The 24076-nt window shown below is 43.7% G+C and overlaps 1 protein-coding gene across 1 annotated transcript in view; it reads right to left on the bottom strand.

Moving 5' to 3' along the window:
- Positions 1 to 24076, bottom strand: part of cdkal1 (CDK5 regulatory subunit associated protein 1-like 1) — a 319098-nt gene that overhangs the window by 199537 nt on the left and 95485 nt on the right. The gene's annotated exons all lie outside the window — the stretch shown is intronic.

Raw genomic sequence — 24076 nt, 5'->3', positions numbered from 1 at the left:
ATAATGGTTCATACCGCAAAATGAATAATGGAGTGTAGTAGAGTGCAGATTAACGCAATAATTTAAAACAAAACCACATGCTAGATTCTAATCAAAGACTGAACAATGAAATTCCCTCCGGACATGACCAGTTAGAAAACCCACAGCAATGTATTATTATAAAATGTAATTTCAAATCCTACAGTATGCTATTCTTTGCTCTCTCTCTCTCTCTCTCTCTCTCTCTCTCTGCGCACACACATTGGAGACACTTTCACAGGAGTACTGTGAGAGTTTCCATGTGGAACTGCCACAAAACATTTAATGAAAACATGCAAACTGTGCAAGTTGCAAGTTGTCCTACTCCCAACACAAATCAACAACGATGCACACGCATTTGAAGATGGAGCATCAGAGACAACAGCTGTCCAGGTCAAACCAGGAAGATAATCATAAAGATGGGGGTTTTTTTACCTAATAAAGAAGAAATCTTCACGAAAGCTCAACTTTCCCAAAGTTGCCCCTAACAGCCAGGCTCGCAACATAATTATGTCACCATACACTACCTGTGAGGAGCCTATCTTTTGCTGTATTGCTCGCCAGATGAACCAGTAACGCTGTGAAAGATAGACATTTTGAGTGATGTCAGAATGCTGGGCGAGCAGAGGCGCTTTGGAATGGGGGGTCAGATCAACACATCCGCCTGGGTGACGGCAGACTGCTGGGCGAGCGCTGGCCCTTTGGCATGGGGGGTCAGATCAACATATCCGCCTGGGTGACAGCAGACTGCTGAGCGCGCGCTGGCCCTTTGGCATGGGGGGTCAGATCAACACATCCGCCTGGGTGACAGCAGACTGCTGAGTGCGCGCTGGCCCTTTGGCATGGGGGGTCAGATCAACATATGGAATGTCACAACAGGTGACATTAGATATCCATATATGGAGATCTAAGGGTGGCAGCAGGATTTGATGAGTGCCCAGGGAGGGCCGGGCATTAATTCTCAGGGCCGAACTCTAGTTTTCGCCGGCTGCCCGGCTGTACCAATAACTTTGCCGTTTAGAGTTTGAATGGACAGGTATCAGTCAAAAGGGAGACATCGAAGAGGAAGGACGGGTGGGGAGGGATCAACATGGAATGTCAGAAATGTCTGAGGGTTTGAGGAAAGATGTAGAGATGCTGGCCAGCTCCACATATGCAGATCTAGGTGATGATCCAGGCTTCTCCATGTATGGCTGCTATACAGGGTTTGATGAGGTCAGTGTTGTGATCTTCATATATGGAGTGTGTCACGAGGCTTGACGGACTGACAGATCGACGGATGGACTGACAGCTTTTACAGGTTTTCATAGTAATCTGCGACCTACAGTCGCAATTAATTCTCCAAAGTAAGATGAGGCTGTTAAATTAACCTATTAAATTAGCCTCTTCATTCACATTCAACTCGTTGTCAGTCCCAAATATAACGCTGTAATTGTTGTTATTGGCTACATTTATGCACCTTCTTGTCGTTTTGTTTTATTATCAAATGTGCATAAAATGTTGTGCATGCCAACACATTAATTCCCTACGAGTATAAAGGAAGGAGAAGAAGGAGACAGACTGTCTTTTATGTTGTAAACGCTTAAGTTGCTGTCAGAGTTCAGTGAGCTTCAAAGTAGTCAGTCAGCGATTCACTGAAGCCAGAGGCAAACCAGTGAACACGCATGGCCTGGACTCAAACACCATCAGGATGTTTGGGCCATACACAAAAAAGAGAAAAAAATAATAGGGGGTGGGGGGGGGTGCATTAGGATTAAAAAAAGGAACAAAACAAAAAGGTTACTTTGAAAGAAAAATCATGGTTGTACCAGAAGTGTACTAAAATAGAAATTACCAAATTCTGAGAAAAAGTACTCGAATGGAAAAAATAAAAAAGGTTTCACACTCCAGAGCCAGCGGCAAGCAAGTAATACAAATACACTTCCCAGTTTGGACCCTAAATATGCAACTACTGCAGGAGTAGTATTTGTTTAAGCAAGCCAATCAGAGGATGTTGTGGGAAATCAAAACCAAATTATATATATATTTGTGTGTGTGTGTGTGTGTGTGTGTGTGTGTGTGTGTGTGTGTGTGTGTGTGTGTGTGTGTGTGTGTGTGCGCGTGTGGGTGCGCGTGTGTGTGTGTGTGTGTGTGTTACCCATTACAGTGGTACAGTGATAAGGGGGGGTTGGGGAGAATTAACACTACAGTTACCAGAATAGAACATTTCAGTGAGTTTCATTTCAGTTCCTGACTGTTGATTTAGTTAACAGAACAGAGAACATTGGCCTGGGGCAAAACACGAGACTAACATTACAACGCGGAATAAATATGAGTTGGGGGGGGGGGGGGGGGGGGGGGGGGATACATAATGGTGGCTTTCACTGATCATTATTTTTTTCCCTCTCTCTCTCTCTCTCATCCACAAAAATATCCTTAATAATCAGAACAAACTAACCCATTCTCAAAGTGAATAAATGGCGTTCTCATGACCGTGCAAGGCTTCAGTCATCTCCTTTTAAGTGGGTCCACTGTCACCAGAGTGTGACCAATACAGAACACAGTCCAACTCATCATAAGGACAACATGACCACTTACTAATAATACAGCACTACTAATCGAGGACACAGACGACGGATCCAAACACTTCATCGCTTAGTTCCTCTACATAAAGACACCACTATGTTCGAAACTGTTTTCTGTTACCCACTGCAGTTCAGCATGATAACAACATTATAAGGAACTTAGTTATGGCATATTGCAATCGAAAATCACTATGGCATTCTAGTAAACAAACATGTCTGCATAAATGCATTACGCTCCTATACTATGGCGAAACGATGGGGAATTCCATGAAACTCAACATAAACAGGAAAACTGTACTGTAACTAAAGCCCAACAGATACAACAGCATACAGTAGTAATACAGTGATGCCTTAAAAGAGATATGGCTGAAAAAAGTCTCCATTCCTATATCGTTAGAGATACGCAATGGTATTGCCGGAGGTTCACAGTTACCATATATATTGACATACTGATAAAACTGAACCACAAATACATTCTGCAAAGAATTGTGTCTTGAGTTGGCTCATCATGTCAACATTAACATGTAATGTGTACAATAACTATAAGGCCTGAGATGATTCTTGTGCCATCAGTGTGGCTGATTACCAGCTGTCACGTACAGTATGCCTGTGTGAAGAGTCCCAGACAGTCCCACTGTGACCAAAGTCACAGAGTTCAGAAGCATTAGCAATACAGCAATATCTCAGACTATATCTCTTAGGCTAGCACTCAAAAACAAAACCGCAAATGGATTATACACAATTACAGAGTGAGGACAGCATGAGTAGAAGATTCTGGTTTGCTGTACATCCACTGCTGTCAAATTAATGGTGATGGCTGTCAGTGACTTGCTCTGTGGACCATCTCCATAGCTTTCAATCAGCATATTTTATGGTTTCCGCTGTCCGTTGCTTTTGATGGCCAACTGTCACGGAGGCAACATTCAAAATGCCAAGCCTTTTACAGCAATATAAAAGGCATTTATGAATTGATGCGTTGCGATCGATCCAGCTACTCTCAACAAGCGTTTAATGATAAGTCAAACAATGCAACATTTAGAAAAACCATTATGTTGAATCCATGCTTTAATCTGTGTGTGTGTGTGTGTGTGTGTGTGTGTGTGTGTGTGTGTGTGTGTGTGTGTGTGTGTGTGTGTGTGTGTGTGTTTGTTTTCCTGCAACAACCAACAAATAAAAAGAGAAAATCTATAGATGTTGCATATTATTGGCATCGGCAGGCTGCAGCTATCAGTGTGCGGCCCTACTATACTCCTTTATTCTTTAACACTTGCACCAAAACTGCTCTGGCTATACCATCTTTCAATGTGTCAATCAATTCATCCATCCATCTTTATCTATCAACCATCTATCCATTTATTGTATGTGTCCATGTCTTTCTCTCAGGGTACGGTTTATCCATGTTGTGGGCACTGGAGATGGCAGCTAGGTCACAGGACCTAGCCCTGGAGAAAACACTAACAGATGGGGCCCAGTGTGCACAAGTACACCCGTGTGTGTGGTGTGTGTGTGTGTGTCCGCACGCACGCACGCACACACACACACACACACACACACACACACACACACACACACACACACACACACACACACACACACACACAGCACCAGGGGGTCCATCCATCTTAATGTGATCAGGGCCAGCTGAGTGGATCACACCAACATTAATCTCAAGAGACAGTTACTATCCTGCTCGTGTGTATGTACGTCGTATGCATGTGTGTGTGTTTGTGTGTGCGTGCATTCGCCTTCTTTGGTTCGTGCTTGCATTCGTGGCTGTATGGCTGCATGCCTTCATCCTTGTGTGCGTGTATGTACACTGTGTACTATGTATAGCTACGGTTGTGTGTGTGTGTGTGTGTGTGTGTGTGTGTCTACTGTACATGTACATGGGTGCAGTATGAGAACAAGGCATTAGGTGCCTAGCCCATCCCATCACTCTAAACAGACAGTGACAACTAGTCAGGCCTTGCATGGAACATACACTAATACTGACTGAAGGAGAGGAACTCTCTCTCTCTCTCTCTCTCTCTCTAGGGATCCAGTTGTACAGGCTTGAATTCCATTACTTAATTCTGTCCTCTGTTTTCCTTGCAGAAAACAGACAGGCCACCGTACTCGAAGATTGCATTTGTTTTCATGACTTTGAAACTTAAATGTGGCGACTTCAGATGACTCCTCAATAACATAGATAAGGGGGGGGGGGGGGGGGGAGGTTGAAAACAGTTGTCCTGTGTTCATGACAACAGCAGCATCTACAGAAACACCAACAATGTCCCCTAAGAATCCACTCTTGCAGGGAAGATCAATCTCCATTTTAGACACTAACTGAGTTAGACCCATGGGGTACAAGGCTCCAGAGACTAAACACTACACTCATTTATTATCCCAGTGACCTTGAGAGTATGCATCGCCTACATACTGTACAGCACAAAAAAATAAATGTAATAAATAAATAATTTTAAAAACACAAGATGACTTCTTACCAACTAATTGAATAGTCATGATTTAATAGTGGTGGCGGCAGTCACCGTGAGCAACATGTGAGCTACACGTGTTGAAGAGTGTTAGAAGGCTATCTATCGGGGTGCCCGCTGGCCAAGTGGTCCAGGCGCAAGCCACATATAGGCTTTGGCCTGATAGGTGGGAAGGGTGGGTCGTGCATGGTCCACGTGAATTACACCCAGCCAATGAGATTGTCTGGAAGCTTATCATGTGATTATCATCTTCTGTGATCACACCAGAGTGTGCTCTCCCATAGTGAGTCACTGAGTGCCAAGTATTAATAAAAATAACCCTATATGGTGGACTAGAGTCCCTCAGGACTCTGAAATTGTATATTTTCTGTGTTCCGTTATTGTGGGGAAAGTGTTGCCAAAGCTTTCCCCACAACATACTGTAGCTGCTTGCGGTTTAAGTGGTTAAACGTGTACCAGGAGGTATAGGCCCAACTCTCTTCCTTCTTCAGGGTTTAATCAAGTAAAACAAACCACGTAGAATGTGCCCATCTACCCTGAGGGGAAGGTTACGCTGACAACACCTCACAGTGTAATAGAACATGGAGATCAGAGCAGCTACCTGAGGAATAAGGTTCTCTTAATGACTGTTTGATCTGAATACGCTCTCCCCAGCTGCTCTTTCTCCGTCTCCACGCTCCTAATTCCCCCTAATCCTCACACATTTTTCTCTGTTCCAACTCTAACCCAATCTGTCCCGCTGTCTCAGTACGCTCATTTAGATGTGAACGGATGCTGCCAATGGTTGGCAGATCACCAGTGTTGTGTTCTCTGGAGAGAGGCTATAGCAGTCAACGAAGATTCTATACATGGCGTCCCAAACACAAAACCACACCACGAAAGCCGTCCACAAGGAGGTGGCGAGCGGTGCTCTTCTCCCACGAATGATACACAGTAAAATCCCCAGTGTTAATTTACCTCAGAGAGGTTCAAATGGAACAAATTTCGTACACTCTGAGTTAAATGAACAGACGATTTTACTGTGAGCGTGAATTCACCCGTTTCCTCTGCAGTCCCCATGGTGAGATTCTAACCCTTCGAGTCTTCTTCTCCTCCTAGTTAATTACACCACAGAGGTAGCTGAGGAGCTTGACTACAATATAGTTTATCACCACTGTCAAAATGAGAGAGAGAGAGAGAGAGAGAGAGAGACTAGCTCCCTGGTGTGAAGGAGAGAGAGCAAGGGAGAGAGAGGTAAAGAGAGAGAAAGAGGAGGGTGTTCGCTTGTATTGTCTCAAAGTAGCCACGTCTGGGCAACAAAGAGAGGAAAGCCTTGTTATTTCTTGACGCACACACACACACACACACACACACACACACACACACACAAGGGTGCCCCCCAGACAGCGACAGAGTTCCCTGGCGAAGCATCTTGGAGACGGAGAGAGGAAAGACAAAGAATCAGGAAGGAAAAAAGTTCTTAGCTCTTAATAACAAAGAAGCTTAGAATGAAAACCTATGAGGCTGTGTGTGTGTGTGTGTGTGTGTGTGTGTGTGTGTGTGTGTGTGTGTGCGCGTGCGTGCGTGAGAGAGAAAGTGTGTATGTGAGAGAGAGAGAGAGCGCTTTAATGTAAACAAAGCTTTGACTTCAGAGGAGAAGTTGGGACTCATTGGGGGGCAGCATGGCTGTATGTGTAAGCAACGTCTTCAAAGTGGTAAACTGTTATATAAGTAAACAAAGGCCTGAAACATTCACAAAAGCACTGCACTGCAAAGTCAAAAAGTACATTGCTGCAAGGTTCCGGACAGCGGCTGCATATGTGGTTCTGATTTCTAAAAGTTGGTGTCTGGCAGATGTGCATGCGTTCTACACATGCACAGTTTTACACTACACTCACAAATCTGTCATGGAGATTCACTTCTGCCTGCACACACTTTCATCTCTTCCGACTGTCAGGGCTATTTCTTCCCAAGAATCTAAGGACATTGGGTTGTCTTCATAGGCTTTTAATGATTAGTTATACAGATGTGGGCATGCTATGCGACATATCTCCTCACACAACCTCTCCGCAAACAGCTTGTCCAAATTTCTAGCGTATACAGTGTCACCATATTTGTACAGTATGCGTGGTCATACAATCTGCGAGCCACACAGATGTCTGGAACCAAAATCTGCATCATATGACGCTAGCAATAGCTCGACTAGCAAGCTGCGAGGATGTGGAAACTATATTATGTGGCCTTGATACTGTCATCCAACAGTCAAAGTGAATGTTCAAAATAACAATGCCAAGTCCCATTGAGTAAAGGAACAAAGAAGTATGTATGTTCCTGTCTTCCCAAAATGTCAACTAGCACAAACAGCAGAACCATGTTACGCATGTTGTACTTGTTTTCAGATTTACATGTCGCTCTGTGTGTGTGTGTGTGTGTGTGTGTGTGTGTGTGTGTGTGTGTGTGTGTGTGCGAGCGCGTACGTCTCTTTGTACTGACGCAGCTGGGGCCCAGTCCTCTCTGATGAATCCATCCTTTGTGTCTGACCTCATGAACTCTCTCTGTTTGTAAGTCTCGTGCTCCTCACGCTGCTTGCTGGAACTATGCCTGCGTGTGTGAGTGTGGTTGTGTACGTGCGTGTGTGGGGTAAATGTTTTGTAGAACAGTCAAGCTATGCTAAAACTAAGACAATATAGTCAACAAATAAAAACTAGACTAAAATGTTAGAGAGGGACTAGTGGAGAAGAGATTTTACGTAAAACACTGGGCTACATACATTCATAGACCACATCCACATGCCTGGTATAATCACTCTTTCAAGTTTGTCGATTAAGTATGAATTAGGTTATACTGACTGACTGTACTATTTGATAGAGGTATTGGCTGACTCTAAGGCTACCATCACACCGACTGACCGCTACTGTAGGCTCTCAACTATTACCACTCATATTCTATATTTTATTGAGTAGTGGATATTCTGGTGGACAACTGAATAGTTTTTATGTGCATTTTGTGAAAAGAAATGTAGCACATGTAGGGCCTACTACAGTATGCACCTAGACATGCATGTGCATGTACCCACACATACACCCGCACACAATATAGCTTGTGTTCTACGTGTCTCTGCACATGACATTTGTTTATTTCTTGGTGGGAAATGTGAGAGAAACGTGTTTGTTCAAATAGAGAGAGAGTGTGTGAGTGTGTGTGTGTGTGTGTGTGTGTGTGTGTGTGTGTGTGTGCTCATGTGGAACACACAGAGGGCTAATTCGATTGCTCAGGGGTTCCATACCGTAGGTCCCATCTTAGCCTTGTAATGACAGAGAATCTCATTTGGTCCAAGGAGACACATCAATCATCTGGATTTACTGTGTCTCTCCCTCTTTCAGTCTGTGTGTGCATGCGTGCACGCGTGCGTGTGTGTGTGTCAAGTGAGTGGAAATTGTATGGGGTGAGCGTGTGTGTCTGACCCTATATTTGTGGGTTTTTGTGCATTTGCTTATGTGCCTGTCTGTGAATTCTCAGGAGTGTGTGTGTGTGTGTGTGTGTGTGTGTGTGTGTGTGTGTGCGTGTGTTGCACAGGGGATTGAGGAAAATAGAATAATCTGTTCAGACCACTGGAGCTGAAAACTACCCATACATTAGTTTGATAAACAGTAGGAAGGCTGTGGTACACAGCTGGAAGAGGTGTGAGGTGTGCGTCTGCGTGTGTGTGCGTACGTGTGTGTGTGTGTGTGTGTGTGTGTGTGTGTGTGTGTGAGCATGTGCTTTTGGTATTCGTGCAGGAGTGGGTCAGTGAAAGCACGAGGCCAAGAGAAAATAGGAGAGTTTCCTTTCCAGCGGCACCAGAGTTTGTACAACAGGACCTACAATCCAAACATACATGATCAGTAGACCAGCAGCACAATGAAGCACACCGTAACATATCTCCAGACAGCACCATGCTTCCTCCTCAGTCTTCTGCTACTGCTTCAAATGATCCATGTTGTGTTCTGTTCCTGTGTGTGTGTGTGTGTGTGTGTGTGTGTGTGTGTGTGTGTGTGTGTGTGTGTGGGGTGGGGGGGGGGGGGGGGGGGGGGGGGTGGAACATAAAAGATGGGCGAGCTGTGTTGTTGCGAGGTACTCTAGCGTTGTGCCTGGCTGTTGTTGATAAGTGAGAGATAGATACAGTACACCACCACCAATTATCATGCAGGGCCCTTCATGGCACTGCCTAAACCACTCAGACTGTGACCGGAGTTGACTAAAGCGATGGGTGGGGCGACCAGAGGCAATTATGCAGCGGAAGTATAGTGCATGTGCGTGTGTGAGCCGTTAAATGCACTTTAAATGTGAGATCGCTACTACAGCGAGATTGAGATATTTGACTGTGTGTGTGACTGTGTGTGTGTGTGTGTGTGTGTGTGTGTGTGTGTATCGGTCTCTCTTCCTCTCTCAGGGCGCTTCATGCTAAATCCATCTCTGTGTTCTCTCAGGCCCAGATCCAGCTCCATGCCATAATTGCCAGGGTCAATTAGAAAAATGACTTTCCCTTCTCTCTCTCTTTCCCCTCCCCATTCTCTTTCAAGCGGAAACTTTTTTATCGCTACATGTACCAAGTCGTGTGCCCTTACTCGCTTAGCGATTCTATTCTTTAAAGATAGAAGAAAGTCTTCAGTGCTCTGTGCCTACGAACAGTGCTGTCGCTGTCCTTTTAACCACATAGTGTCGTGGCCTCTGGCATTGGAAACACAATATGCTGAATCCAACTGATCTCCAAAATGGGAACCCTGCCACAAAAGAGTGCTAAGAAAAGAACAGAGCAGCAGAGGAAGCCTCATGCTGATTGGGACACAGAGAAGTAGAGCGGTACTATAAGGTGCAAAGCACTATGATTTGATATGCTCACGCAGGCGTGAAAGAGGATATACGATAACACTGAGTATTATGATAAAAGTGAATGCTGAACAGCGTTTATGAACTTAACTTAGCGAGTGACCGCGGATGGGAGGCAGCCTAACCGTTTTCCAAACGCATTGAAAGGAAGTGGCGTGGTAAGCAGATGTCTGCACCGTCTTCTTCTGCATCCGTTACTAGCAGACAAAAGCTGTCACGGTGGCCTTGTAGATAAGAGAGAACGTCTCCTAAGTGAGAGATCACAGGGTTCGTCTCTGCGGCGCGTCCGTACTCCGCATACAGATATCAACGTGTCTTGTTAGATTGTCTTTGAACAAGTTGTTCAACCCGCTACCCGCAGCGGCTCCAGTCACTGTGAGGACAACTCCACTAAATGCCAAACACCAGAGAGATGCAACTCTTTTATTGCAAGCTGACATTGTGAATTGTTTGAGAGAGAGAGAGAGAGAGAGAGAGAGAGAGCGAGAGCGAGAGAGAGAGACATAGAGAGAGAGAGAGAGAGAGAGAGAGAGAGAGAGAGAGAGAGAGAGAGAGAGAGAGAGAGAGAGAGAGAGAGAGAGAGAGAGAGAGAGAGAGAGAGAGAGAGAGAGAGAGACAGAGACAGAGACAGAGACAGAGACAGAGAGAGCGAGAGCGAGCATGTGTGCGCGAGAGAAGGACCTGTCACCACAGGATTAACTGGCTGTTTTGCTGTCTGCGTTTCTGTGTCTGGAGTCCTGGATGCTTTTAGTGCTCTGCTCCCTCCAACTTAAAGTCATGTGAAGTCCAGTAAAAGTGAAGCTTGTTCAAATGGGGTTTTTCCAAGTCAACACAGACTGCAGGGGTCACATGTTACTGCAGCCCTTCCAAGCAGGAGCTGAGTGCCAATGTCTAAAATAAGAAGTGCCTTGGCTCCAAACTGGCCTAGTTTTAAAAATAAGTGTGCACGTGCGTGCATGTGCATGTGATGGGAAGGCCATGCCTGGACCTGAGGAGCAAGACATGGCAATTTGTCTTGAAGTGTTCCAGCACTACACACAACAGCTACAGACAACACTACTGAATCAATCACTCCTTATGCACCTCCAGCACGGATGCACACACACACACACACACACACACACACACACACACACACACACACACCCCCACAATTAATACACATGCAGTCACTCAGTCACAAACAACACATTCCTCTTATTTTATCTCCAAATGGCACGCACAAATACACACTCAAACAACAATCCATTTTGTATTGAAAATGTATAGTATATAAGCATATGTTGCTGTCCGGAGGAAACCCCATAACTCAATTTTTGAGGTTTTTGATTTTATTCCATTGAACACCCTTTACGTCTATGTGTTGTTTTGAAAATATTGAACCAATGCAAAGTGCATTAGACAAAATCTCCTAACTCCATTGGACCCTCAAACTGTCTGCTAAAACCGCTAACTCCACCACCTCTCTCCTTCTCATGCAAGTAATTGACAATATCTAAAGTCACAACACCAACTTTGATGAGGCAGTATTGCATAGTTTAAAAAATATATGGTTTTTAATTTCCTGAAAAATGAACATTTTGGAGTCATGAGGTTTCCTCCGGACAACAGAGATATATAAACACAAACACTTTCTAGAAGCCCAAAGGTTGACGTCAAGCACAGACCAAACCCTGTTATGGATAATTTCCTCAAAGGTCTCTATCAGCCAACACGTCTGACCATTTCATTACTTTCTTCATCTAGAAAGAAATCAATAGAGCTATTAAATTCAGCTTCAAAGCAGACCTGCCCAGACAAAATCCCCTTGCCATCATCAATAAAGGAATGTGAGGCAAAGGAAGCTAGACAAACGTTACTTAAATATTTATAGACGGAGGGATGATGGTATTTCAAGTAGTGAGTCTCTGAGTTCAGAAATAGGTGAAAGGATGACAGAAAGTCTTCCAAAAGAAAACAGCGTAATGAGGATTTTACCGTTCAAAACTCACTACCTATATATGTTTTAGTTACCTTTGGATTATATTTATACATTTATATTAACATCTGTTTATGATTTTTGGTTTACAGGCATTTCAGGAAAGAATAGTTACAGTTGTGTGTTTATAAATATATATTTTAGCAAATCACCTTACTGCCAACAATGTTTGCACACTACACTGTACCTTCCTGCCCCTGCTGCCAACAATGTAATGTAGACAACAATGAGGGAAAAACACACTCATAAAAACAGTGTAAAACCATGCTGTCCCTCCTCTCCACACCCTGGCTGACCTGGTATATTGTACTGCACTGCTTCTTTTTGTGCATAACAAATATGTTGTTTGTTTAGACCTATTGGTACAGGCAACAGCACCAAGACATGGTCAGACTGGTTAAGACTGCCATTTCAATACCTCCTCTGCTTATACATCCTCTGGTCCTAACTGTGAGGTCCAGTCCCAAGCATTCATTGATGCTCACCTGGAATACAAGCTAAGATCAGCTATTTCTGCGTTTTTCTTATACACTTATATGAACATCTTTAAACATGCAAACAATTATGATGCTTATGACAAAATAATTGAGATTAGACGAATATGTAATAATTGTGACTAACATACAGGTCAGGCAAAAACACACACTTTCTATTATTAATTAATTTAATTAATTAATGGATTTTATTTTAAGCCTAAGTATTCATTCCAGTCTCCCAGAACCAGTGAGGGCAGCTGTAGGGCAGTCTGGAGTCGGGACGCATTGTTTCTTTGAGGTGTCTGGGACTGTGTGTGTACATCTACACCTCTGTTCCTGGCCAGAGATGTGGGACGCACAGGAATGTCAAAGTTTAGCTGTGAACTAACACACTTGTATGTTAAGGTCAGCAGCGACACTGATAAGGCTCATTGTGTCTGTGTGGAGCTTAATAGAGAACCCCCGGGAGCCAGACTCGAATCACTCAGGAAACAGAGCTAAGTCACCAGGGGCCTCTTAGCCTCAACACATACAGTACTCGCGCACGCAACATACACACAGAGGTACAGTATGATAGACCACAGGCACACACAAGCATTCACTGCAACAGCACCACAACAACCCACCTTTCACCAGTTATTCTGAGAAACGCGTGCGTGCGAGCATGCATGGCTGCGTGCGTGCGTACTTGTGTGCGTGCGTGCACAATGCCATAGTCATTATTAGTCATCCTACTAATGGAGGCAGAGAAAATGGTCCGTGGGAAATGGGCCAAGACTCCGCTTCAGTCTTCCACTGTTTATCTCCCTTATAAATACTGTACGGACCAGAAAGACAGACGATGCACACTTGCTTACTTATGAGCACGCACGCGCGCACACACACACACACACACACACACACACACACACACCATTATGTGTCTATCAACACGTTAATCGTATGTATGTTCCTGAAGGTATTAACTGGCCATAACAAAGCTAAACACTAAAAAATAATAAATACAACCGGCGTATTGAAAAGACTGGCATGGCTTAATAACTGCATTAGATTAGCTGGATGCCTTTCAAATGTTAAACATGTTGGACATGTTAAACATTGGCGTTGAGTGTTGTTGAGAAGGCAAGGAAAATAGATCAGTACGAATGAAAAGGAACCAAACAAAGGAAACAAGATCATTTGAAGGTGTTAACTACAAAGTTTGACAATCAGTATTTACCATTTACTAGGGCTGGGACTTTAACCGATTCATTTTGATTAATTAATTAATTACAGAAACAGCAACACAATCACGTAGTTTTTGCACCACAGAACCTCTCTGTGGATGACCGATTTGCTTTATATATTTTTTTAAATCAGACCCGTCTGAACAAGTGAGTGTTGCAGTAGCTGTGCTGTGCTGTGCTGTGCTGTGCTGTACTGTACTGTACTGTACTGTACTGTACTGTACTGCAGAAGGTGCCACATCACCCCAGTCTTGGCCTCTTTACATTGGCTTCCGGTCAAATTCAGAGTCAATTTCAAGGTCCTGGTGTTCACTTATATTAGATTAGATTAGATTAGATTCAATTTATTGTCACTGCACATAGTATACAAATACTTTGACAATGAAATGAATGGTGGCGTCCAACCAGAGTGCAATACAGTAATGCAGTAATGGAATAAATATACTAGTAGTTGAATGTACAGTATGTACAGTAATATATAATAAATAGTAAATAAATAGAAAAATAGATAATGAAGTATAAATAGAAATGAGGAGTATGCATGTATATACACACCCACACAAGCCATAAGCCATAACATGCTAGTGTATGTATATGGTGTGAGCATGAGAGTTCAGTGTCATTGAAGAGGGGCAGAGTTCAGCAGGGAGACAGCAACAGGAAAGAAGCTGTTCCTGAGCCTACTGGTGCGGGAACCAATGGATCTGTAGCGCCTCCCGGATGGAAGAAGGGCAAATAGTCTGTGGTTTGGGTGAGAGGGGTCATTCAGGATGCCTCTCGCCCTACGCAGACATCTTTGGCGCTGTAGATCCTCAATGGACGGGAGTTGGGTGCCAATGATGTACTGGGCCGTTTTTACTACCCGTTGCAGGGCCTTCCGATCAGCCACTGTGCAGCTGTTGTACCAAACTGAGATGCAATTCGTTAATATGCTCTCAATGGTGCAGCGGTAAAAGTTCACCAGAATCCGAGGGTCAAGGTGAGCCTTCCTCAGTCTCCTCAGGAAATAGAGACGCTGTTGCGCCTTCTTGTACAGGGTGGAGCAGTTGAGAGCCCATGAGAGCGGATATAGAGCTCTAAATGGTCAGGCTCCATTATACCTTACGGACCTAGTCCAACGCTACGTGCCTGAGAGGGCCCTAAGGTCTGCGGATCAGGGTCTTCTAACAATTCCCAGCACCAAACGTAAAACAAAAGGTGGCAGAGCCTTTCAGGTTGTAGCGCCCACACTGTGGAATGCCTTCCCACGGGTGTTGAGATCCGCAGCCTCGGTTGACATCTTTAAAAAACAACTCAAAACTTTGCTATTTGCACAAGCTTTCCCTAATGTAACATAATGGTTTGTGTTGTTATTTTACTGTGTTATTTCTCTTTGATCAATCGTATGTTTTTGACTACTATTCTGTTGTATTTTGCCTGTCTTTGTTTTTAATTTCTGCATGTAAAGCACTTTGTGAGTTTTCTCTGTGAGAAGTGCTATATAAATAAGATGTACTGTACTGTACTGTACTGTACTGTACTGTACTGTACTGTACTGTACTGTACTAGCCCTCCTCCCTGGCCTGTGTGTGTCTGTGTGTTAGGCTGTGCAACAGTGACACTTGGTAAACAAACGCTATAACGCTATTTTCGTGCTCGGACACAGGGACAGACCAAGGGACACAGCCACACACACAGCTGTATATAATAGTGGTTGCACCACTCAAAAACTCACTCGCTCACTCATTGATTTACTCATATACCAAAATCTGTTTTAATTGGGAAAAGAAGCTTCTCTGGTCAAAATTGATATGCGATTAAATTTGATTAAAGGTAGAGTAAGTGATTTTCACTTTGTTGTGATAATCCTCTCTACTATAGAGTGTGCTGACCATATAAGGAGTTCCTCCCTGTCCCCAGTTAACCCCTGGGGGTCAAAAAACCTTAGGTTTCGTTTTTGACTCTCTATCCTGATTGGACGAAGGCTTAGGTCCCACAGCCAAAAACGAAACCTAAGGTTTTTTGAGTGAAATCACTTACTCTACCTTTAATTAATTACAATGCCTCGAATTAATTAGATATATTTTTTTAATCGAGACCCAGCCCTACTATTTACTGTTCCAGTCTACCAGTGGCATCCTAAAAACAACATTTACTGTAACTGTCCACTACGAGCACGTTATATCCCCAAACCATTTTTACTATGGCATGACAATATTAGGCAAATATCTTCTTCATCTTCATTTATTAATATATATATTATTTATGTATACATACACTATGACTATGTGTTATCTGTGATCTATTTTTCACACTGACAAAACTGCAGCAGTGGAACACAACACAACACATTACAACACAGCCTGTCTGCAGTGGTTTACAATGTCCGTAAAGCCATGCTAGAAAAGCTTAACCTCCCTGGTTCCCAATCCTGTCGAGTCTGTCCGTCTCGATGTCTGCCTGTTTAGTATGGTCAAGGTTGTTATTAGGTAGTAGCATACGTTATGAGCAGAGGATCATTAACACTGGCTTTGGCACAGCAATGCCAGCGAGTGCTGAAAATATGTCTCAGCTGACTGAGCGAACAGGAGAGCAGGAAGAGACAGATAAATTAAATGAGCTGTGAGAAATTGTGTCAGAGGAGGAAAAAAAGATTGTTTCTTTTTCAATGGACTGAACACTAATGATAATCGTTCACACACACTTGCTCCCTTATACGTGTAAACACACACACACACAACACTTGATGGCCCATTCTCTGACTGTGGTCGTAAATGACTTGTTTATGACTATTGCAGCATCACGATTCAACCAACACACAATAAGGCTTTTATGGTCGCTGGAAATGCACACACACACACACACACACACACACACACACACACACACACACACTTGTACCCCTAGGCAAAATACACACATGCACACGCATACAAACCAGTTTTCCTAATAGCATCAAGCGCGCTAATGCTGTTATCTGGGATGTATCGGCTGCAAGACAGAGCATTATAAAAAGCACAGAAGAAGGCTATTTCCAGCCCACCGCAGAATCCAAAATCAACTCTGGCCTGTACCTAAATGTGTCTGAGGGATAACATGACTGACCCAAACTACTGTAGTCAGGATTAAACCATTTTTCGGTTTGCCAACAATACAACATAAACTACAATAGTTGCGTTCAATGTACTATAAGGGTGAACCACTTTCCACTGCACTGGGTGATATTATTGTCACCGTTTCCAGATGGGGCCATTAAATATGGAAGATGTTTCATTCATACCATCTCGATTCCAGATTTTCCATCAAAATGGGGAAACCAGGCAATGTGGCTTTAAATGTAGGCAGGGGGCATGTGAGGACTCAGTGCAAGCTGTGCAGAATTGCGTTATTTTCTAACGGGGATCAAATTAACACAAGGGGAAGCGCCAATCTAATTACAATTTAAGACGTGTAAATGAAATTAATATAGAACCTAATGGAAGTGATATTGTAAATCAATTTGAAGCTTAAATTGAATTTCCATAGGTAGTCCCAGGTGTCGCACTGGGCCAATCTGTTGTTGGGATCTGGGGGCTGTAGGTATGCTAGTTTCGGCTAGATCCCAGACTCAGAGCTCAATTACTGACACTAGGAAAGAAAATATTTTGTGTGAAAGCATGGCTAAGTGGGGTTTGTGAAAGGACATGAATGTGAGACCAGCAGTCTCCAAAAATAAATGTATATAGATTGTTTTTCCTTTTTTTTCTTTCTGAAGTGTGGGTCAAGTCATGCATGCTTTGTACTTTGTTGCAAGCCGTTATCGCAGGGTAAAAATAGCCCATCTAGAATAGGAAAGAGATACCAACCTAGTGTTCATGTGCGAAGATGTTTGCTTCAGGAGAAACTAAATTTGAAGGTGTGCTGTTCAAAAGATAATTCAATAGAATGTTTTAGGGGGGGAAAAGAAGAAAATTATATTACTATCAAAAGTAATCAAACTATGCTATAAAAACTGGTAAAACATTTGCCAAATTGTAAATAATATAAGAAATAGACAAACAGATTGAAAATAGCCGATCTACAAGCTTATAAATATGATATTTTCTTAATATATTATTTTATCCCACGATTTTGTAACCCATTTTCACCCCTGTGTCAATCATCTAATGTGATCCTGGGCTCTACACACCCTCCGCCAACCTGGGGAGAGCAACAGACTTAACTCATGCTTCCTTCATGCTTGAGTGTCCAAGTTGCTCCTTTACACCTGACAGGGGGGAGATTCCCTGGTTGGACGTAGCGCGTGGAAGGAACACGTTATTCCAACCAGTTCCTTTCCCCTCCATCAGGCGCCCCGGCTGGCCAGGGGGAGGCAGTTTAGAGACCAGGATTATTATATTTTCACAATATTTATCTGTGTGAACAGAGTCAAACTAAATGTAATGTCTCAACTTCTGCAATTCCATTTTTGTATTATTATATTATTTATCCCACAATTTTGTAACACATTTTTCACCTAGTGTCAATTATCAAATGTAATCCTGGGCTCTACACTCCCTCCGCCAACCTGGGGAGAGCAACGGACTGACCTCATGCTTCCTTCAGTGCATGGGCGTCCAAGCCGCTTCTTTTCACCTGAGGGGGGGAGTTTTCCTGGTTGGATGTAGCGCGTAGAAGGAACACGTTATTCGAACCAGTTATTTTCCCCTCCATCAGGTGCCCCGGGTGGCCAGCATGTTTTTTGTGGGGGAACCTACCCTAGGGGACACGGGGAGAACATGCAAACTCCACACAGAAAGGCCCTTGCGCCAACCCCACCTAGGGTATGGGCACTGATGACACGGAGGAGAGAACACACCCCCAGCGTCCCAGTAATAGTCCCATAGCAACACTGTAATACAGCTTAAATGTGTTTTGATGAAGATTACATTTTGAGGACAGAGCAAGTAGTGACATCATGATAATAGCTACGGTAATCAGAAGTTGTGTGCCTGCGTAGTGCGTACAGTGTGTGTGTGTGTGTTGCATGTATCCAACAAAGGCCTCACTGTGTGATCATCCCTCAAATGTCACCAATGACGCCACTGGGAATATCAATAAGATTCTTCAAAAACTACAAACAGAATGCATACAGTACCCCCCCCCCCACACACACACACACACACACACACACACACACACACACACACACACACACACACTTACCTTTATTGTGACCACAGGTCGCATTTACTATGAAATCATACATTTTTTCCATCAGTCAGTCACTCCAAATCCCCATACATGGGAAAGCCCCCATATATGGTGCCCAGGTCTCGTGGAGATCCCAGATGTAATCATCAGAGTCATGACTCTGATGAAGACCACATAGGTGTGAAGCACCGGACTAGCCGTTCCAGGCTTGAGGCATGTTGGTAGAATCCCTTTGTTACACTGTGACTGTATACATACTTTTAAAATGTATGAAGCTCAGAATTCATTGTGCTTCTAGATGAGTGCCAAATGGACAAAATGTCAACAACCGTTTTACGATTCTTGTAAAACCCTGGATCTACTAAAAGTAGAGTTCCAATTAAAGCACAGTAAACTAAAGAGTTGAGGGATTTGTTTAAAAAGCCAGTCTGGGCCCTCTCTCCAAAACAACAAGCAGCTCATTTGGATCACATACAGACCCCCTGCTGGTTAAGGGCTGAGAAAGGGATTGACATCTGCACACAGCAACGCGCACGCACACACTGGCACGCGCACGCACGCACACACTGGCACATGCACGCACGCACGCAAGCAACCCACGCACGCACGCACACACACACTCTACAGTGCACTGCATGGACACTAACAGCACACTTTAAGACACTCCCTACAGCCTGCATGCAACGCAACGCAACTTTGTACAAGCAGACATTCACAAATACATGCATAGAAGTTAGATGGTAGATTTAACACAACCCAGAAAGACACAAACACATTCACAGACTGATGACATAGATCTGTCCACTGGATGTCACGAGGGCATAGAAAGGCCAGGAAAGGGTAAACCATAGGCATGAGAGGGGGCGTACCTTTATAACAAACAACAAGTCCAGAGAAATGGGTCAAAGCAAGTTCAACAGTGCACAACCTCTCCAAAAGGTCACTGTGTGTGTGTGTGAGTGTGAGTGTGAGTGTGAGTGTGTGTGTGAGTGTGTGTGTGTGTGTGTGTGTGTGTGTGTGTGTGTGTGTGTGTGAATTTTAAGTTACACAAAATGTACGCGGAAATGTGCTCTTCAGAGCACAGGTCTCCGCCAGGTTGTGGGCCAGCAAAGCTTGAAATTTGGACAAAATTAGTAGGAGTAATTTCAAAATAAATGGCTTAACAAAAGTCTGCCTCCTGGTGGCACTATAATAGGGCAATGTTAAAAGGGTGGAATTTGTTCCTCAACGTAGTGCAAAGCTGCATGCACATTCACCACAATCAGATGCTGCGTTCATTATTTGTGGCATTCTGTTAGAAACGGGCCATTCCTGAAAACTTTAGATGCCAATCTTAGCCAATCAGGATCGAATATGAAAGATATAACAGATCCGTCTTGATGACATGACTATAGAGATCATCTGTACCGATTTGTGTTAAATTTGGATTTAATCGGAAGAAGTAATATTAAAATAATTATTTACATAAGTCTGCCTCTTGGTGGTGCTATGAAAGGCATGTGAAAAATGCAGGGCAAAGGTAAAACCTTTGCCTCTTGGGAGTGCACATACCAAGTTTTACACAGATCAATTCAGTTATAGGTAAAGACACGAATCACCCTGTAGTGCCACCAAGACGTTGATTTGAAAGTTTTCCTCTGCCTCTGCCTGCTCCAAAATGGAGCACTCCTGCAAACTTTGGAAGCCGGTTTATCAAACACAGGATAAGAAGAATCTTAGTCAATCAGGATGGAGTATGAAAAATATGAAAAACTCGTTTCGTTTAATGACTATAGAGATGCTGTGTACCGATTTACGTGATGTTTCGACAGTCATTAGTACTGTCCAAAAAGTTGTTTAGCAAAAATCGGCCTCCTGGTGGGGCTATAACAGGCCCATGTGAAACAATTGGAGCAGAGGTTCTGCTATGGCATCCAGGGAGTGTGTGTGCACAGTTTCGCCTCGATCAAGCCTTCTGTGCCGGAGATTTGCTGATCACAAATGGACAGACAGGTTGGAAAAAATTGTTCCGGGCACACAATCGGTTTAGAAATGATTAACAAAACATTTTAAATGAGTCGTATAAGTAATATACAGAATACGAATATTGTATATGATTGTAACCCAATAGTGCTGCTATGGTGTTACACGCTCATTCTCTGGCATGGCAAGAGCGTGGAAGGAAAACAACTTGGATACAGAGGTTAGTGGGACATTGAATCCAAATGGTAACACAGTAATGATCAGGGATAGGGATGGTTACTTTTTATTGATATTGACACCATTTTCTAGAGTGCTTAATGATCCTAGTCTATATCAATAGCACTATCAATACTTTTCTATTATTTTGGTGGGAAGACGAGATTACAATAAATCCTTAACAGAACTGGTATTGCTTATATTGTTTAACTGTGAATCTGTGACTGATTGATTTCTGAACAGAATGAAAAGAACCTAGCATATAATACATTTTTAATTTGGTCAAATTGAATAATCGTTTTATGTTTCAATAAGTCGTTTTCACACTGAGATGTTGGTTAATGTCTGTTCTTATTGACACTTTAAGAGATTACAGTTCTTTGGTGATGTCATGTCAAGCCAACACAAAAAACCCCACTAAAAACGGCCATAGCCACTTGAGGGCTATGGCTGTTTTTAGCCCAAGGAGTGTTTTTGTGCATAATTTTAGGTAATTTTGCCTTATTGTGCTTTATTGTTTTTGATGGTGGCCATATGGATTTGGGGCTCTCGTGAATTTTACCCTCATCTTTGCGATTTACTTGTGGGATCAATTTGTTTAATAACCCTCCTAGATGACAGATCACGGAACTGCTGTAAACGACCCAACTATCAGGGACCACATGGTTATGCAACACCCGTTGTAAGTATACCCGTTGTACCCGTTTTTTTGTATCCCATTTATGCCCATATTCTGTATGTGGGCATATCGGTTGGATGATTTGGATCAGCAAACAGATCTTCATATGCGTCTATACAGTATATGGGCAGTTTGGTCTCAGTGGTTCTGGACAACTGCCTATCCGACCGACTCGATGGCAGACACAGCACTGCATCGGGTCCTCTGCAATACAATACGACTCGATGGCAGACACAGCACTGCATCGGGTCCTCTGCAATACAATACGACTCGATGGCAGACACAGCACTGCATCGGGTCCTCCGCAATACAATATGACTCTATGGCAGACACAGCACTGCATCGGGTCCTCCGCAATACAATACGACTCGATGGCAGACACATCACTGCATCGGGTCCTCTGCAATACAATACGACTCGATGGCAGACACATAACTGCATCGGGTCCTCTGCAATACAATACGACTCGATGGCAGACACATCACTGCATCGGGTCCTCTGCAATACAATACGACTCGATGGCAGACACAGCACTGCATCGGGTCCTCTGCAATACAATACGACTCGATGGCAGACACATCACTGCATCGGGTCCTCTGCAATACAATACGACTCGATGGCAGACAGCACTGCATCGGGTCCTCCACAATACAATACGACTCGATGGCAGACACAGCACTGCATCGGGTCCTCCGCAATACAATACGACTCGATGGCAGACACAGCACTGCATCGGGTCCTCCGCAATACAATACGACTCGATGGCAGACACAGCACTGCATCGGGTCCTCTGCAATACAATACGACTCGATGGCAGACACAGCACTGCATCGGGTCCTCTGCAATACAATACGACTCGATGGCAGACACAGCACTGCATCGGGTCCTCTGCAATACAATACGACTCGATGGCAGACACAGCACTGCATCGGGTCCTCTGCAATACAATATGACTCTATGGCAGACACATCACTGCATCGGGTCCTCTGCAATACAATACGACTCGATGGCAGACACAGCACTGCATCGGGTCCTCTGCAATACAATACGACTCGATGGCAGACACAGCACTGCATCGGGTCCTCTGCAATACAATACGACTCGATGGCAGACACAGCACTGCATCGGGTCCTCTGCAATACAATACGACTCGATGGCAGACACATCACTGCATCGGGTCCTCCGCAATACAATACGACTCGATGGCAGACATAGCACTGCATCGGGTCCTCTGCAATACAATACGACTCTATGGCAGACACAGCACTGCATCGGGTCCTCTGCAATACAATACGACTCGATGGCAGACACAGCACTGCATCGGGTCCTCTGCAATACACGTGCAGACATTGCAGAGTGCAGTCAGACATTCTCGCAATACACAAACGTAAAGATATGCATACTGAAATACTGCGTGTGTATGAGACAAAGAGAGAGACCTCAGTTGAACCATAATCCACACGAGCACACAGTCACAGTCACACACACACACACACACACACACACACACACCTCTCATATGAGGCAATTAGATCAAGAGGCATCTAAGAGGATTTAGTCAGAAATAAAGATCACTGAGCTCTACAGACTTGAAACATCTGTACAAAGAGGCACATACTTCAAAGGTCCTCAGAAGACATATCTGGACCTCTTTTTTTCCCCTTTTTAATTATAATGCATTTCATTTTCACTGTTTAACCTAATGCAGTCCAAATTCTAATCCCCCCCGTACTGTAGTCCCATGTCACTGCTGACCCCTACTGGTTGGCTCATTAGGGAGGGTGTAGACTGTAGAGTGTCTTCTCTGATACACGTGATGTCGTTAGAATACTTCTGTTCACCTGGTCAAGGGGAGTTTCACAGGCAGTACATAATGCATGCAGAAGAACATGCTATTCCTCTCGTTTCCACTCCCCACTTAACTGGTTCCCAGACCATCCTGTATGAGTCGCTAGTGCAACCCTCAGGAGCGGGCAGGAACTTGACCCATGTGCACTGCCACCCGGATTCATGTACTTTGCTATATCGGGCACATTCACACAAAGTGTTTTCAACAGGCAGAAGGTAAAAAATGACAGGCTGATAGGACTCTAGGAGCATACCATTATAACGAACGAGAGGAGGGGGTTTCCACTTTCCACCCGGCCGCTTTTACGACTTTGCTGCCCCAAATCGATTCGCATATTGCTCACACTTACATTATTTTCTGTAGGTTAATATTATTTAGCAAAAGAAAAATCATCTAATAAAAATATTCGGCGATTGGACTCGTAAAATCACGAATGACGATAGATTCGTATCGTCAGCCAACCCTAGCGTGCGCAAAATATAATAAAGACCCCAAAACAAAGTGACAAGAAAGTAATATATGGATAGTGTTGAAGAGTGCCCTTGAACAAGACACAACAACAATTAACTCATAATGTTGGTACCTTTCTCCAGCGTCAGTATGTGAATTAGTATGTGTAAGTATTGCACATTGTA

Source organism: Protomyctophum bolini, assembly GCF_963924005.1.
Source record: "Protomyctophum bolini genome assembly, chromosome: 7".
Classification (NCBI taxonomy): domain Eukaryota; kingdom Metazoa; phylum Chordata; class Actinopteri; order Myctophiformes; family Myctophidae; genus Protomyctophum; species Protomyctophum bolini.
The sequence above is the reverse complement of the archived record's forward strand: the minus strand, read 5'-3'. Positions and strand labels throughout refer to the sequence as shown.